We start from the raw sequence: 15315 nt of genomic DNA on the forward strand, positions 1-15315 counted from the left end.
CTAACACACAGTCCCTGAGGAACTGATTGCATGAGTCTGAGAAGCAGGATAAAGGAATCCCCCTGTGGGTGGAACAAGGTGAGAAAAGACCATAGCTCCCAGAGAGGTTGGCCAAGAAGCCTCTGTAGGTATAGGTGAGGATGACAGGTTTATTGGAAAGGACACAAAAAAAGCTTTCAGGGGGATACTGGCAGGGAGGAGACATGTTTAACGTGTCTCTTCCAGTCTCGCTGGCTGCTGGGAGAAGCTTGCTAGTAGGCATGGTCGGGGGTTCTGGTCCACACATCTCCGCAGACTAAGTGTGTGGGAACCTGAGTCACCAGGAGTCAGAGAGATGTATGCATGTGTGTATGGCCAGCCAGGTGGTCTGATGGCTTGGATTTTGTCAGGGTAAAGAGAGGCTTCTAGACTATTCTTAGCTTAGGAATGCCATTGGGGTGGGGATAACAGAGTGGTGGCCCCACCAGCTCTTCTCGGCCCAGCCCACGGGTGCCACTCAGGGTACCACTCCAGGGTCCACGAGTCCTGTCTACCCTCCTCCATTTAGTGTGAGCAGCAAGGGGATTGGAGAGTCCATCTGAGCTGGACTGTTACCCACACTGCATAGCTTAAAGGTGACTTGAGGTGGGCAGACACCTGCTGCCACAATGTGGATCAACCTCAGAGCTACCCCCAAGAGGACAAATGCTGTGTGACTTCACTCTTAGGAGGTGCTTGAAGAGCAAGAGAAAGCAGAAGGGTGGATGGGTGCCCCAGCTGGGGCAAGAAAACAGAGAAGCTGCCGTATGAATGGGGGTCACCTAAACATAGTCAGTACCGCTGACCTGAGCACCAAAGTGGTCAAGATGAATTCTTCTCTGATATGTATTTTCCTATAAATAAACAAAATAAGTCATGGACCTTGTGCTGTAAGACGTCAAGCTAGGTTTGAGTCAGGCCCAACAAATTCAGGCCTGGTATACTTGACTGCCCCATCACCCTACTTCCAAAAACACAGGGCCCCAGCCCGAATGAGTGCACAGCCATGACACCAGCACTGGGTAGGGAGCAGTGTGAACCATACAGTGCTGTAGGGTCCCAACATGAGCATCAATACTCAGCTGTGGATATTGCTCTGTATAAATAAAATGCTGATTGGCCAGTAACCAGGCAGGAAGTATAGGCGGGACAAGCAGAGAGGAGAATTCTGGGAACAGGAAGGCTGAGTCAGGAGACACTGCCAGCTGCCGCCATGACAAGCAACATGTAAAGATACTGGTAAACCACAAGCCGTGTGGCAACTTATAGATTAATAGAAATGGGTTAATTTAAGATAGAAGAACTAGATAGCAAGAAGCCTGCCACAGCCATACAGTTTGTAAGCAATATAAGTCTCTGTGTGTTTACTCTGTTGGGTCTGAGCGGCTGCAGGACTGGCTGGTGAGAGAGATTTGTCCTGACCTTGGGCCAGGCAGGACCAGGAAAACGCCAGCTACAATACTCCTCCCTTCCACCAATCCCTACCCCACCTTATGTGCCTAGTCTGGTGCCAGCCAATTGGATACTGTCCTCAAGAGAGTGACAAAAGGAAGTGAGTCAATGCCAGCACTTCCGTGTGTCGGACTGTGGTGACCTATTGTGTATCCTTGCCAGAGGATCAGAGGACAGAGCCAGCCACTAGATTAGACATGGAGGCCAGACAGTGATGGCACACACCCTTAATCCTATCACTCGGGAGGCAGAGATCCATCTGGATCTCTGTGAGTTCAAGGCCACACTGGGAACAAAGCCAGAGCCAGGCAGTGGTGGCACACACCTTTAATCCCAGCACTTGAGATCTCACGCCTTTGCTTGGGAAGGACACACGCCTTTAATCCCAGGAAGTACATATGGCAGGATACAGAAAGGTATATAAGGCGTGAGGAAGCAGGGACTCACTCTCTTTAGGCTGAGGGTTTCATGGAGGTAAGAACTAGTGGCTGGCTGTTCTGCTTCTCTGATCTTTCATCCTGATATCTGGCTCTGGGTTTTTAATTAAAAGACCACCTAAGATTCAACAACAGATCCTGGATGGTAGCACCGCTGAAACCCTCTAGGAGGTGGAGACCTACGGAAGGAAGTGCATCTCTGGGGGGAGGGGGCTTGAAACCAAGAGCCCAGCCCCACTTCCTGTACTGTCCACTTCCTGGTTTGAGGAGGTGTAAGACAGAGACCAGTCCCACCACCACCAGGGTAGACCTGCCCCCTCCTCCACTCGTTCCCTGCCAGGATAGGACTGTTATCCCCTCAAACCGTGAGCCAACACAATCTCCCTTTCAGTTGCTTAGTCGGGTGCTTGTTCACAGTGAAAACATAGATGGATGCTGCTGCTGCTGTTGGTGATGTCAACAGGACACCGGCAGTTCCACACATTGATGTGTGTCAAACCCTATGCATGTTTTGCATCTCTCTGTGTGAGCTCACATGCTCATCTGTGTGGGTGTGGGTGTGGGGGTGTGTGTGTGCGCATGTGCATGTGTGTGCATGTGCACACTCATGTGTCCAGGTAAACATGCCTGTGTGCATGCTGAAGAGAAAGTAGGACATCAAGTGTCTTGCTTATTCTTTACCGTATTCCCTTGAGACAGGGTCTGTCCTTGAACCTGGGGCAGCAAGCCCTAGTTATCCACCTGCCTCCATCCCCCACAGCACTGGGATTTCAGAAGCACACATGGCCATGCCCAGCTTTTTGTGTGAGGGCTGGGAGTCCAAACTCAGGTCCTCATGCTTGTGTTGCAAGTACTCTTACCCACAGAGCCATCTCCTCCGCCCCCCCTCTACATAATGTTTTATTGGTTTGAACTCTGACCCATAACACAGGTGCTTCCATTGTGCCCATTATATAGATGAAAAGATTGAGGATCATGTGACAGCAAGAAGCTCACGCAATACTGTAGAGTGGAGTGCAGATTTCAAGCTTGGCCTATTTGTTTCCCAGCTTTGTTGCCTTTCTCCTAACACCCAGGTTAAATGGGGAGATTAATTAGAAAGGTAGGAAGGTGTGGGCTCCTTGGTATTCTGCTCTTGGGGCCCATTTAAAGGGATACTGAGTACATATTTCCTGGAGTGAGCATCCTTTGCCCAGGCCCCAGGGTGTACCACACTCGGCCTCCTGTGCAGAACTGACACTGCGTTTGCCTGACAAGTCACAGCAAAGCCGGGTACTCTCCTGCCCTGCCCTTCTCAGGCAGCACCTCACGGGGGAGAATAAGACAAAACAGAATCAAGCTGAGCTCTTAATTGACATTCCATCTCCGGCAACCGCTTGATGATGAACAATTCTGGAATTGGAGATGAGTCTGGTGGAGGAGGTGGAGAGTTGGGCGGTGTGGCACAGCAGCCAGGTTCACCAGGGCACCTGTCTTTGGGGCAAGGGAGGCAGGGCTCATCCACAGGTGGAGATCAGGGACCACTGCCTACTCTCTGCTTTGGAGGACTAGTTTTGGTTTTGGTTTTCCAACATGGTAAAATACTCATAACAAAATCTAACCATTTTAAAGCGTCCATCCAGGGTCACTAAGGACATTTACATGGTCATGCAGTCATCACCACTGACCGTCTCCAGAGCATCTTCATTCTTCCTAATCATCACTGCATCCGAGGAGGCCTCGTTCCCGCTTTCCAGGCACCCTGTGTCTGGGAGCTGGCTAGTTTCTGGGACCCCAGGGGAGCTATACCTTATAATATCTGTGGCAGGCTTGTTTTACTTAGTATGGTGTCCTTGCTGTGCCATGACACTTAAGGTAATACCCTTCCCTTTAAAATCTGAACAGGATTCCATGGTACAGACAGACCCCATGCACACATCCCCGGCGGGACTCTTCAGTTGTTTTTGGTATGGCTCCCACATACCTCATCTTTCACCCCAGCCTTGACCATGACTGTCTGTATTGTGGGAATCTGTGTGACTGGGGTTCATCAGTGTCGCCGGACAGGACTGCCATCTGAACAGTATTTCCACATACCTCACCATATCTCACCCAGTGCCTGGCGGTCTCCATAGCAATCCGTATCTATGGGCTGTGGGAAGAACGGCAGTGTGTAGTGGTTTTGATTCCAGACAATTAATTGATGCTGATGTTAGTTTCTTCATCTGTAGACCTGGGGTCCTGACATGTGCTGCAGAGCTGAGGAGGGGACATAGGAGTCAGCAGCAGCTCCTCGCCCATGCCAAGCATCCTGGGGATGTTCAGTCTGGACCATCTGACTTGATCCCTTCAGCATCTCTAAGAAACAGAGACTGCAGGACTCCCCAGATCCTCACCTAACAGACAGACATGCTGGATTCTGCTTCCAGCCTGTAGATGCTCATTTGTAGGGAGCACCCAGCACTGAGGCTCAGCTCATACGATTTTTTTTTTTTTTTTTTTACACAATCCTAGCTGGCTACTACGTCAATGAAATCGATTCATTCCTCTCGGAGAACAGAGTCAGTTCTCCAAGCAAGGTCCTCATTAGGCCTCAATGTTCTGAGTTTAGCTCTGGGCTGCCCAGCTGGGCAAAAGGAAGGGGGAGCCAGACCTGGGTCAGAGATCCTGCAGATGCTGACTTCTAAGAAGAGTTTTGTTGGTGGTGGTTTGTTTGTTTGTTTTTTACATTTCTCAAAAGATTTCTGGTTCCCAAACATCTGGATGTAGCCCCTTGGGCCTCACAGATCCAGCGGCACTAGGCAGGATTGACTATGGCTCGCAGGAGGAGGTAGATCTGGGGTAGGGTGGGTCTGGGGTAGGGTGGGTCTGGGGTAGGGTGGATCTGGGGTAGGGTGGGAGCTGGTTTGGGTCATGTACGGTGTAGGAGCCTGAAGGGAGCAAGGGGCTGGAGTCAAGAGGATGGTTTGTCCTGGGCTAGACTGCAACCCAGATGAGCCGATGACCCGTGGGACAGGGGCCTGGGCAACAGAAGCGTGCGAACGGGGCTTCTGTGTTCCTGGGTCAGGGCCAGCTGCTCTACCTGGAACGCTAGCTCTTCTCTGCCAAGACCACGTTGAATGCCACTTCCAGGAAACATGGCTTCGTCGTTTCTTCTCACAATTCCCAGGGCTGGGAGCCATTTGCTAGAGAGCTTATGCAGCATGGGGCAGCCACAGAGGGCAGGGGGGATCTGAGCCCTGAGATGCAAGTCCTGTCATGATTTTTGGTTCCTGTTTCCCTGGTCACTTGGGGTTGATGGGACTCTGTGCTTGTTCTTCTGAGGCCCAGAGGAGACTTTGCAGACTCCGACCAGCAGGCCCCCACCTGGCTCCATAAAAGGATGGCAGATCCAAGCGATGCTACCCGTGTGACAGAGACAGCTGTCCACTCCAGCCCTGAGGCCAACTGCTCTCCCCAGCCACTGTCCACATTCTCTCTGTTTCAGCTCCAGCCTCCAGCATAGGCCTGGCATCTCCCAGGGAACTTCGGGGACTTAGATGTAATCACAGCCCAAATTTATTGAGCATTTACTTGGTGCCAGGCGCTGAGATAAGCACTTTGCCTGTTCTGTCTTGCTTAATCCTCGCCACAGCTCCCTGAGCTGAGCATGGGCTGTCCCTGTGTCATCATGACAAGGCTGAGATTCGGAGAGAGGCAGTGACTTGCTGTTTACATCACAGATTTGGGATTTGAACGGGACTGTGTGCTCGGCTTCCCATTCTATCTTAACTGCTGAGACACAGTGAGACAGTAGGAGCACAGAATCCAAGCCCAGGTCTTTGGGATGGAAGAGCTATTCTCAGACCCATGACATTCATGGCCTCCCAACCCCTACAGACCTCCCATGTGCCTCACAGGCCATGGACTGAGCCCATGGATTCTTGAGGCAGTCCTAGGGTCTGGTGTGAATCTTCAGACTATTCCAGAGCTCAGACACATTCCAGTTGGGCTTGTGAGGATGGGGGCAGTCACACTGGCTTCTAAGGCTCTTCTGGCTGTGTGGGGAGACACCTGTGAGGAAAGCTTATTAAGTGTGCTGGCTGGGCAGGAAGGGTGAGTGCTGTGACAGAAACACAGGCTGATTCTTGGGATGCATGGAGAGAGATGGTTTGGGTCTGTTATCAGGTATATGAATGAAAGAGACAGGGTGGAGGTGATGCTCCAGGTAGCATCTGCTTAACATGCATAAGACCCTGGGTTCAAATGGAACCACACATACACACACACACACACACACACACACACACACACACACACACACGTTACATCTTAGTACAACCTCCCTTGAGAAAAAAAAATGACAGCCCAGTACTGAAAAGGCTAGAAAGAAACTAAACAGTGGCTAGGGAGAGCAGGTGTGCAACTGTATTCTGCATGTGTCTGTTCTTGACAACTGTATACATGATTATAATCTACTGTGATTGAATTCACACACCCCCATTGCCCTCTCTTATCCCTGTCTCACTTTTTCCTAACTAAGCATGTGTGTGTGTGTGTGTGTGTGTGTGTGTGTGTGAGAGAGAGAGAGAGAGAGAGAGAGAGAGAGAGAGAGAGAGAGAGAGAGAGAGAGAGTGAGATTCTTGTTAAGTTTAATCAAGGCCAACTGTTTGAGCACAGGTAGGGGGGCTTTTGACTGTAACCCAGGTGACTTCTAAGTGGCTTCCCCACTGAAGAGAAGAACTCCCTCTCCATTTGTCTGTTTTCCTGCATGCACAACTGTGTGCACACTAATGAGTGGAGGGTGCCCTGGGGACGGATCTGTGTGTGTGGCATGAGAACATAAGGATGCCTGAGCGGCTATGCACATCGTTGTTGGTTCTTCATGGAACGGGCTTCTCCAGGGTGGAACCTAGTCTAACTTGTGCTCTGTGACCCTGAGGCTGGATCTCAGGAACTGCAATGGGGCCTCCATGAGGCCTTTGCAGAAGCCGCTGAACTCTGGAACTGAATAAAAATGAAGCAGCCGGCAAGAAAAAGGGAGGCCTGCCTTTTCCCCCATTGTGATGCTCAAACTCAGATGCTCACAGAGCTCCATCACTGAGCCTCAAGGCTGATTCCTCAGCGAGAATGGCCGCCATGCCCCTCTCCGCCCTTTCTCCACTGCAGGATGACAGCACAGATGTGGTTGAGGATAGCTGACTGCGTTTACACACCCTGCTCCACGTGCCCTGGGTGTGTGAGATGAGCCAGCAAAGCTTTCTGATTTTGTCTCCTATAAAGTGTTGTTACGTGGTTTAGAAGGGCCAGATTCAGGGTAAAGTTAGTCCACGAATGTGATCAGTCAGCAACAGTGAGAATTAAAACGTAAAGAGAATGGCAGTTCTCAGAAAGCATATGAGGGCCAAGTACACCCTATTTGTAAGTGTGGCGGCCACCACCCTTGTCCTGTGAAGGGGGTACAAAAAATAGGTGGATGGTGGTATTTAGAAGCCTTGTTTCTCTTTGCACTGAGGGATACTGTGCCTTTGATTCAGTGGGATGCATGGGTCCCAGACAGGAAGCAGAAGTGGAAGAAATAAGGGCTGGGGTTCTGTTGTCCAAGGGGCTAGTTTGGTGAAGACACCATCTCCATGGACATGGGGGCTCTGTTGGGTCTAAACAGCACTTCTCTGTTGCTGAGTGTGTACCAGAGACCAGGACCTCACTCTGGGGATGGATGTACAGAGCCTGGCCAGAGCAGGGTCCCCCCTAAGGAGTTTAAGGAGAAATCCAGCCCAGCCATGCAGCTCCCCTTAGGATAGGATGGCCTACTGAGTGGACAGCTTCATAGGAAGCTATAAGTCCCAAGCTCGAGACAGGACTGCCCTCTTGTTGGCTGGATCCAGAGCCTCTTCCAATTCCTTTGCCCAGGGGAGTCAGGGCTGATCTGCAAGTGAGGGTATTCCATTGGTAGCTGGGTAGGATGAGGGCCACATATAGCTGTCCCTCATTCCCCAGATATGTGGGGCTGTTCTGCTCCACCAAACAGAAAGCATACCCTGCTATACGTTGTCAGATGAAAAGCTAGAACCCAATTTTTTGCCCATCTTCCGGAATATACATGGTCAGAATCTAGAAGTAATAAGTTTACCTCTTTAGCAAGAATTGGTCTAACACCAAAGGTTACTGAGCAGGGGAAGCTGGGAAATCTGAGCCTCATTCCCAGAGAAGCATAGGTTTGTGGTCTGCATGCTCCAAAGGGGACCCTATTTATAAAAAGAAAGTGGGTGTTAGCCCAACATGAAAACACAGGCCTGCAATTCCAGCGCTTGGGAAGCTAAAGCAGGTGGATCAGAATTAAAGGACTAGCCTTGGCTACATAGCCACTTTGTCTCAACAACAATAGATCAACAACCACAAAAATAAAGCAAAAAACAAAAACGGAAAATGGAGGAGGGAGGAGAAGGAGAGAAGAGAATACACACATTAACCTGGAGCATCCTGTAGAGAGATCAACTGTCTGGTTACTGTTGCGTTAGTGTTCTGCTGATTGACACAGAGGAGCTGGTGGACCTTCTCCCAGATCCAGCACCTCCCACGGGGGCCCAGAGAACAGAACAGAGGATGATGGGTGGTACTGAGAGTGAGGGAAAGGAGAAGAGAGATTCTAAAGCAAGCCAGGCTAAACCGGCTTGATCTAAACTCACAGACAGGGTAGTGAGTGCTGTTTTCCTCAATAGGAGGAAGCTTCCATGGTCTTTCCCCAAATTTCCTAGAGTGTTGTGTGTTTCCTCATGGGATTTTTTTTCTCAACCACTGATGTATATACTCTGTACTTGATGTATGTTTGGTCCTGGAATCAGAGCCAGGGCCTTGTTCACACTAAGCAAGTACACACTACCACTGAACTACACCCAGGCCCCTCAAACCCTTTGAAAAACATGTCTAAGTCACAGCGTTAGTTTCTTTTCTCATTGCTGGGACCAAATACCTGGAGAAGCACTAGGAAGAAAGGGCTCGTTTGGGCTTACAGTTCAACGGGATGCAGCCCATCACAGCAGGGAAGCCATGGTGGTGGAGTGTGAGGTGGATGGCTATATTACATCTGGTCAGGAAGTGTAGAGTAATGAATGCTGATGTTTAACTCTCTTTCTCCTTTATTCACTCTGGCCCATGGGATGGAACCACCCATATTCAGGGTGAGTCTTCCTGCCCTAAATTAAGCCAATCTAGGAACTCCCCAGATGTGCACAGATCATTCTAGAGCCTGTCAAGTTGACAGTCGATACTAGTCATCTCTGCTCCATCCTGCAATGACTAAATGAGGCCCAAAGTGCCCTGTGGCCACTTGGCTTGCATTTAGCATTATTTCACAATTCCCCTTATGACCCACTTCTTTGTGAGTTTTACACCTAGACAGACTTAACAGTCCCTGGGATTAGGATATGGAATGAAGGAAGGTTGAGCACTAAAAACTCGGCTTCCCTGTGGAGTCACCAGAGGGAGGAGGTGGCCTTCCTGGAAACCTGCCTCACCTCATTCCCCTCAGGTTCAGCCCAGGATGCTCTGGGCTCCCATTCTGTGTCTGTTCTTCTAGTCCCATGGTGCACTCTTGTGAGCCAAGCTCTGACTTCCCCTGTCCATTTTCCTCATTCTCCCAGAGAAACTGCCCCAGCTCTTCTAGAATTCAAAATTTGTGAAGCATGAGAAGCCACGCCCCTCTGGTCACAGTCGCCAGATTGGCAAGTTAAACTCTAAGATGCCCCAGGAAATTTGCATTACACGGATCCCATCATGTTCAGCACACATGTGGTTCGAACAGTGCAAGGGGTCTATTTATGTCTGAAATTCAAAGGTCACTGCTTGTCCTTCGTTTCATTTGGGAGCTCTGTTCTGGGGCCTGTGATGTTCCCTTGGTGGAACTGTCCCTAGAGAGTTAGAGGTGACAGGGAGGAGGCCATGGCGTGAGGAAGCACGGGGGGATTCTGTTCTGATGCCTTCTGTGGCCTCACTGGTCAGGGGACAGACGCCTTTGAAGTCTCTGCTAAGCTGGGCCAGGGGAAGTGACCAAAGAGGGAGTTACTGATGTGGGCAGCGGCATAGAGTGCGTGTGTCACAGAAGGTCAAGGTCAGTGTATGACAAGGGCTGTAGCACTGAGGTGAGTGGCTTAGGGTTCAAGCCCTGGTCTGAATCTACAGTGTGGCCTTGGGCGCCACACTCCTCCGACACCCTCCATCCCAACCCCCCCAACCCCCAGTTCCTCAATCTCCTTGCCTATGGAAAGAGGACAGTTGTAGTATCTGTCTATGTGAGATTTGTGACCAGATGAGGTCTGGTGACATGACTCAGCCAGTACAGGTGCTTGCCACTAAACCCGCTCACCTGAGTTCAGTACCTGGAACCCACATAGTAGTCGGAGAAAGAACTGACTATTGAAGTTGTTCTCTGACCTCCACGTGTGCCCTGTGGCATGTGAGCATCTGCACCCCCATGCGCGCGCGCGCACACACACACACACACACACACACACACACACACGTGTAAAAAGTGTCCAGATGAAGCTCTGAGCACTCCACCAGGTCATATTAAACATCCAGTAGGTGGCAGCTCCTGAGGCTCCTCCATCCGACTTCTTAGGATGCCATTCTTGGGCTCCCTAGATCCTCTGCTGTTCAGTAGAGGTTTCTAAGCCTGAGAAATAGCAGTAAGAATATAGTCATATAACCCAGATCAGGCACAGGCCAGGCCAATATCAGTCCTTCAGGGGCAGGGTCCACAGCCTAGGGGTCTCCCGGCCTATTCTTATAAATAAGGTTTGACTGTAGTGCCAATGGCCGCTTCACACCACAGGGAAACTGAGCCATTACAGCAGATGTCATATTTTGTAGCTGACCCTTACAAAAGAAGTTTGCCAGCCTACCAGCACTAGTTTGTTGTGCAGATGTGTATAGACACAAATAATATATATATGTATTAATATACATATATCTTATACATACACATGCGCACATAGGCACACAACTGACTTGGTTTTCTCATGTATAGAATGTGTAATGATTTATCTTTAATTCACTCAATAATAGTTGTTTATCATGTAGTAAATCATATACTAGCTGTGTAAAGAACACTGATACAATTTCTGCCTCCCAGGGAGTCTAGAGTCATGTAAAGAAAACTCACAGGCTCTGCGGTAGTATTTGAATGAGTGAGTGAGGGAGATAGGAGTTGAATGTAATGAAAACTCCAATACAACTCCACAGAAGGCCTCCAAAAGCTCCAAGCACCTACTGTGTGGACTTATGTGAGTGTAAGATGGATTAAATGGCAGAGGAAGCCTGCTTAGTTAGTGGGCCAGGAGTTCTAGGATTGTGGGAGTCGCTTACCAGAATCAAGCATTGGGACAGTGTTTTCGATTCTATCAAGATGTGCTCTTGAAGGATGTTTGTGGTTTATGGCATTATTTATGGTTTATTAATCGGCATTCTCTAAAGAAATAGAATTGATAGAACAAAAAAATATACATACCTACATACACATGAAGGGATTTATTAGAATGGCTTACAGACTGTGGTCTGGGTAGTCCATAAAAGGCTGTCTCTCATTGGAAAGGCCAAGAATCAGGAAGTTGTTCAGTCCAGCAAGACTTGATGTATCGGCAGCCTCAATCTGATGCTGGATCCTCAAGGAATTCTTAGAGAGCTGCTGGTCTCCAGGCTATGTTAGAATCCCAAAGAAGTAGGTTCTAATACCAGCAAAGGGAAGCCTGAGCCGCAGTATAGATAGATAAACTTGTCAACAAGAAGGAGGGCAAGCAGGCAAAAAGCATGAAGCTTCCTTCTTCCATGTCGTTTATGTGGGCGCATTTCAGGTGGGTCTTTTCCTCTCACACTGTCCGATCAAGAAAATCCCTCCTATGTGTGCTCAGCTTGGGTTTTAGTTGATTCCGGATATGGTGACCCTGATAACCATGGTTAGTAATCTCAGACACCCAGGGTGGCTATTGCTGTTTCATAGAGGAAGTGATATGTACCTGGGGTTTTGAGAGGTGAGTATGTGTTTGCTAAATGGTGAATTGGAGAGATAAAGGAGGTGTTTGGGGTACCTGTGTTTTAGAATAGTGATGATGATGGGAAGACGATGGGGAACAGGGAGGAAGGCAGGAATGTCTAGAGGGGCCAGATGTCAGGTGGAGTCTCTATTTGGATTTATCCTCAGAGCAAGGAAAAGTGGTCAAAGGATCCTTTCTTTTCCTTTACTCCGTGTTAATCTTCCAAACCATTATTTTTTTCTCTAGTGAGTCATCAGGAGGCCAGAGGACCAGCCTTTGCTGGCATACTGAGCAGGGGTACTCTCCAGTGCTCCCTGAGGCACCAATGGGGACAGTGTGTCAGAAGCAGGGAGGCTGGTAGTGGGGAAGCTTGGTCCCACAGATCCGGGGAGAAATGGTAAAATTTCACATGAGGACGGAAGGGTGGGCCTGGTATGATGTTCAGAGAACAGGGTATGGCAGAGAAGTCAGGCAACTGTGTTGAGAAGGAGAGGCCCTGGGTCTGCTGCACAGACCAGAGCCCAGAGATTCCCTCAAGCCAGGCTGACTGGAAAATGAAGGGGAGAAGCTGACAGAGCTTGCTGTCCGTCTCAGCCCAGTCTTGCTATCTCCTGGAACTGAAGTGATGATTCGGGTTTGGGACCCGGTGCAAGCATCAGGCTTTGTAAGAGTCTGAGACCTGTGACCCCACTGCCAAGGAAGGCAAAGATCACCAGCCCGAGTCATAAGAACAGGCTGGAGATGGAGGACTTACGTCTGACAAGGGTCAAGGGGAGCTAGACTGGACAAGCCCACTAACTTGTGGGGTCCTTGGCACCTCTGTCTTGGTTTGACTGACAGGATGAACAAGACCAAGCTCCAGGTCCATACGCTGGATTGTCACCCTTGATGTTCCTGAGAGGACGGCATGAGTCCCTGGTCAGCATGTTGGGGCTTCACGTGGAGTGGTCAGCACAGGAATAGCCCAGTGGAGTTGGGAAGGATGTAGGCTGAGGGGCCAGGCACTGACAGGGGCAGCCTTGCCTCCTGCCTTTTGGCCTGCCTTGCACATTTGGCATCGAGTCAGCACCCCATATTCCCTGGCAACCATGTGTACCTCAACAAGGAGTCACAATGCTTCAGTCCATAGGTTGTTGGGAGGACTGGGTGAAATCATTAAGCCATTTAGTAAAGTTTTACTAGAATTATTACACACCAAGCATTATTCTATGAAACCCAGTGGAGAACAAAACAAGCCTCCAATGCCAGGTTGGAGTATGCTTTATGCAGGGTGACACCGTTAATCAGTGACTGGGTCAAACAAATGACCCAGCAGATGACATCTCATACTTGATGTTAATTTTATATAAACGTTAAATTATATGTGGGAATATATTACAGTTTGGGGGTCTGGTGTTGCATACCTATAATGGCAGCACTTTCGAGGTAGAGACAGAGGGGATCAGGAACTCAAGACCATCCTGGGTGGCAAAGTCAATCTGAGGTCAGCTTGGGCTACATGAGACTCTGCCTCAAAAAAAAAAAAAAAGCAAATGAAAGGGAAAAGTGAGGAAGAAGTCACATATATAGTCTATAAATTTTATATAAATATGTGATGATATCCAGTGTATCATATAGACATCTCTGATCTAACAGATGGGCTGAGATGAATGAAGCCATGGGTAAGTACGTAATGAGTTACATTCAGAAGTCCAACAGCTAAAACTGCAGGACTTGTGAAGGTCATGAGGACCCTGGTGAGGCAGAAGGGTCTGCATCAAGCCAGTAATCAGATCTCTTCCATTCCTTCACCCCGGCCCCTGGCCCTCCCAGCCCGGATGCAAACTCATCACTCCCACAGCCTCCTTTTCTCTTTGCATGCTGGGGGCTATGGGGAGACAAGCTCGTTGACCCCCAGCCATTCCCAGCTCCTGCCACTTTAAGGCGTCAGTCACATGGCCATGGAAACCAGTCTGGTTACTTGATGGTAGTTAACACATCAAGACATACAGAGGGTGTGCCTGGATAGACGTTCAAGGAGTTCTTCATTATGCGATGGGAGCCCAAGTCTCAAATTAAAAATACAGCCTAGCATGATGCAGTCCTAGCTGTGATCCAACCACAGAGGAGAGCCATTGCCATACAATCACGGAGCATATTATGTTGATTGGCAAGAGCGGGGCTTGGTAGAAGGGCAAAATTCCCCGCTGCTAATCGACAACAGAACTCTTCAATGCCAAGCACGGCTTTAACAATGCCGCTCTGGGCCGTGTTGGATGTAAATATCCCACTCGTGATTTTGTAAGCAATCAAAGGGGAGTTTTCTAGACAGGAGAGCAAGAACGATTATAATGTCTATGCGGAAAAACTCAGAGAAAACAAAACAAATCAGAGAACCCGGTGCCTCCGAAAAACTGCTTTGTGGCTTATGTCTAATCTGTGACTGTCCAAAGACCTTCATCAGACACCCAACAGAAGACTAGACTGTAGTCGTTACCCTTGATATTATTTAGGGACAAATGCATAGGATGGGTACATTGAATTTTTTAAAATCGGATTACTAAATGTAGACACTCAGGTGATGACCTCTAATATCTGAAGTCCTCGTCCCTAGAAGGATGCAGGAGGAAGGGAACTCATGTGGACACCTTGTGCCTCTGTCAGAAAGAATGTTAGCTTTTGGTGAACAACAGAGCTGGGAAGAGCTGGTTCACAACCAGGCCCTTTCATCGGCTGGGTGCATGGCTTTGGTCAAGCTTCCACTCTCTGCCCAAGCACTGTCATCTGTAAAGTGGGGACAACACACACATGCCCTATAGGTTCCTTTGCTAGATTAAATAAACTTGTTACGCAGGCCCAGAAGCATACCTAGCACTCAGTGGGTATTAGAAATAAAATTTTAACCTCCATGGCAGCCCTATTACATGTCAAATTGAATTGTCTCTGAAAATCTGCCAAAGACCTAGTCCCCAGTACCGGGTCAAATGTGACCTTTGGAAATGGTCTCTGCAGAAGATGACTTCATGATGAGGTCATAAGGGTGTACCCTGTCCAACACAGGACACGTATGACGTAGACATCATGCGAGGAGGGACAACTAGAGGGGCACATCTATCCACTAAGAACTCCAGAGGTTGCCAGCAGCTAGGAAAAGTTGGGGGGAAGGGAAGACAGTCCCTACCCCCCACCTGCCCAGGCAAGGCTTCCTCACCGTGACCTTCTGTCCTCTAACTATGCAGCAATGACAATGACAGTCTGACTTTGTTAGCACCTAGGGTCACTTTGTTACGTCATCAGCCCTACTGGCTAGCATGGCCTTTGGAAGAGAGAAACTGCCCCGTTTCCAAATGAGGAATGGAAACCAAGAGAGGCCAGGGGTGCAGTTTGGTTCATCCCGCCAGAGGTGGAGGAGCTGGATTTGAACCCCGCTCTCTCTGAGC

The 15315-nt window shown here is 49.2% G+C and overlaps 1 protein-coding gene and 1 long non-coding RNA gene across 2 annotated transcripts in view; one reads left to right on the top strand and one right to left on the bottom strand.

The window, feature by feature from the left end:
• The window catches only part of Csmd2 (CUB and Sushi multiple domains 2), a 570924-nt gene that overhangs the window by 192960 nt on the left and 362649 nt on the right, over positions 1-15315 (top strand). The gene's annotated exons all lie outside the window — the stretch shown is intronic.
• Positions 11379-15115, bottom strand: LOC131904069 (uncharacterized). The gene is made up of 2 exons (XR_009377668.1): positions 14852-15115; positions 11379-13402 (listed from the first exon to the last, which is right to left on the bottom strand). It is a non-coding gene; the product is annotated as an uncharacterized LOC131904069 (long non-coding RNA).

The sequence above is a fragment of the Peromyscus eremicus genome, chromosome 2 (assembly GCF_949786415.1).
Source record: "Peromyscus eremicus chromosome 2, PerEre_H2_v1, whole genome shotgun sequence".
Taxonomy (NCBI): Eukaryota; Metazoa; Chordata; class Mammalia; order Rodentia; family Cricetidae; genus Peromyscus; species Peromyscus eremicus.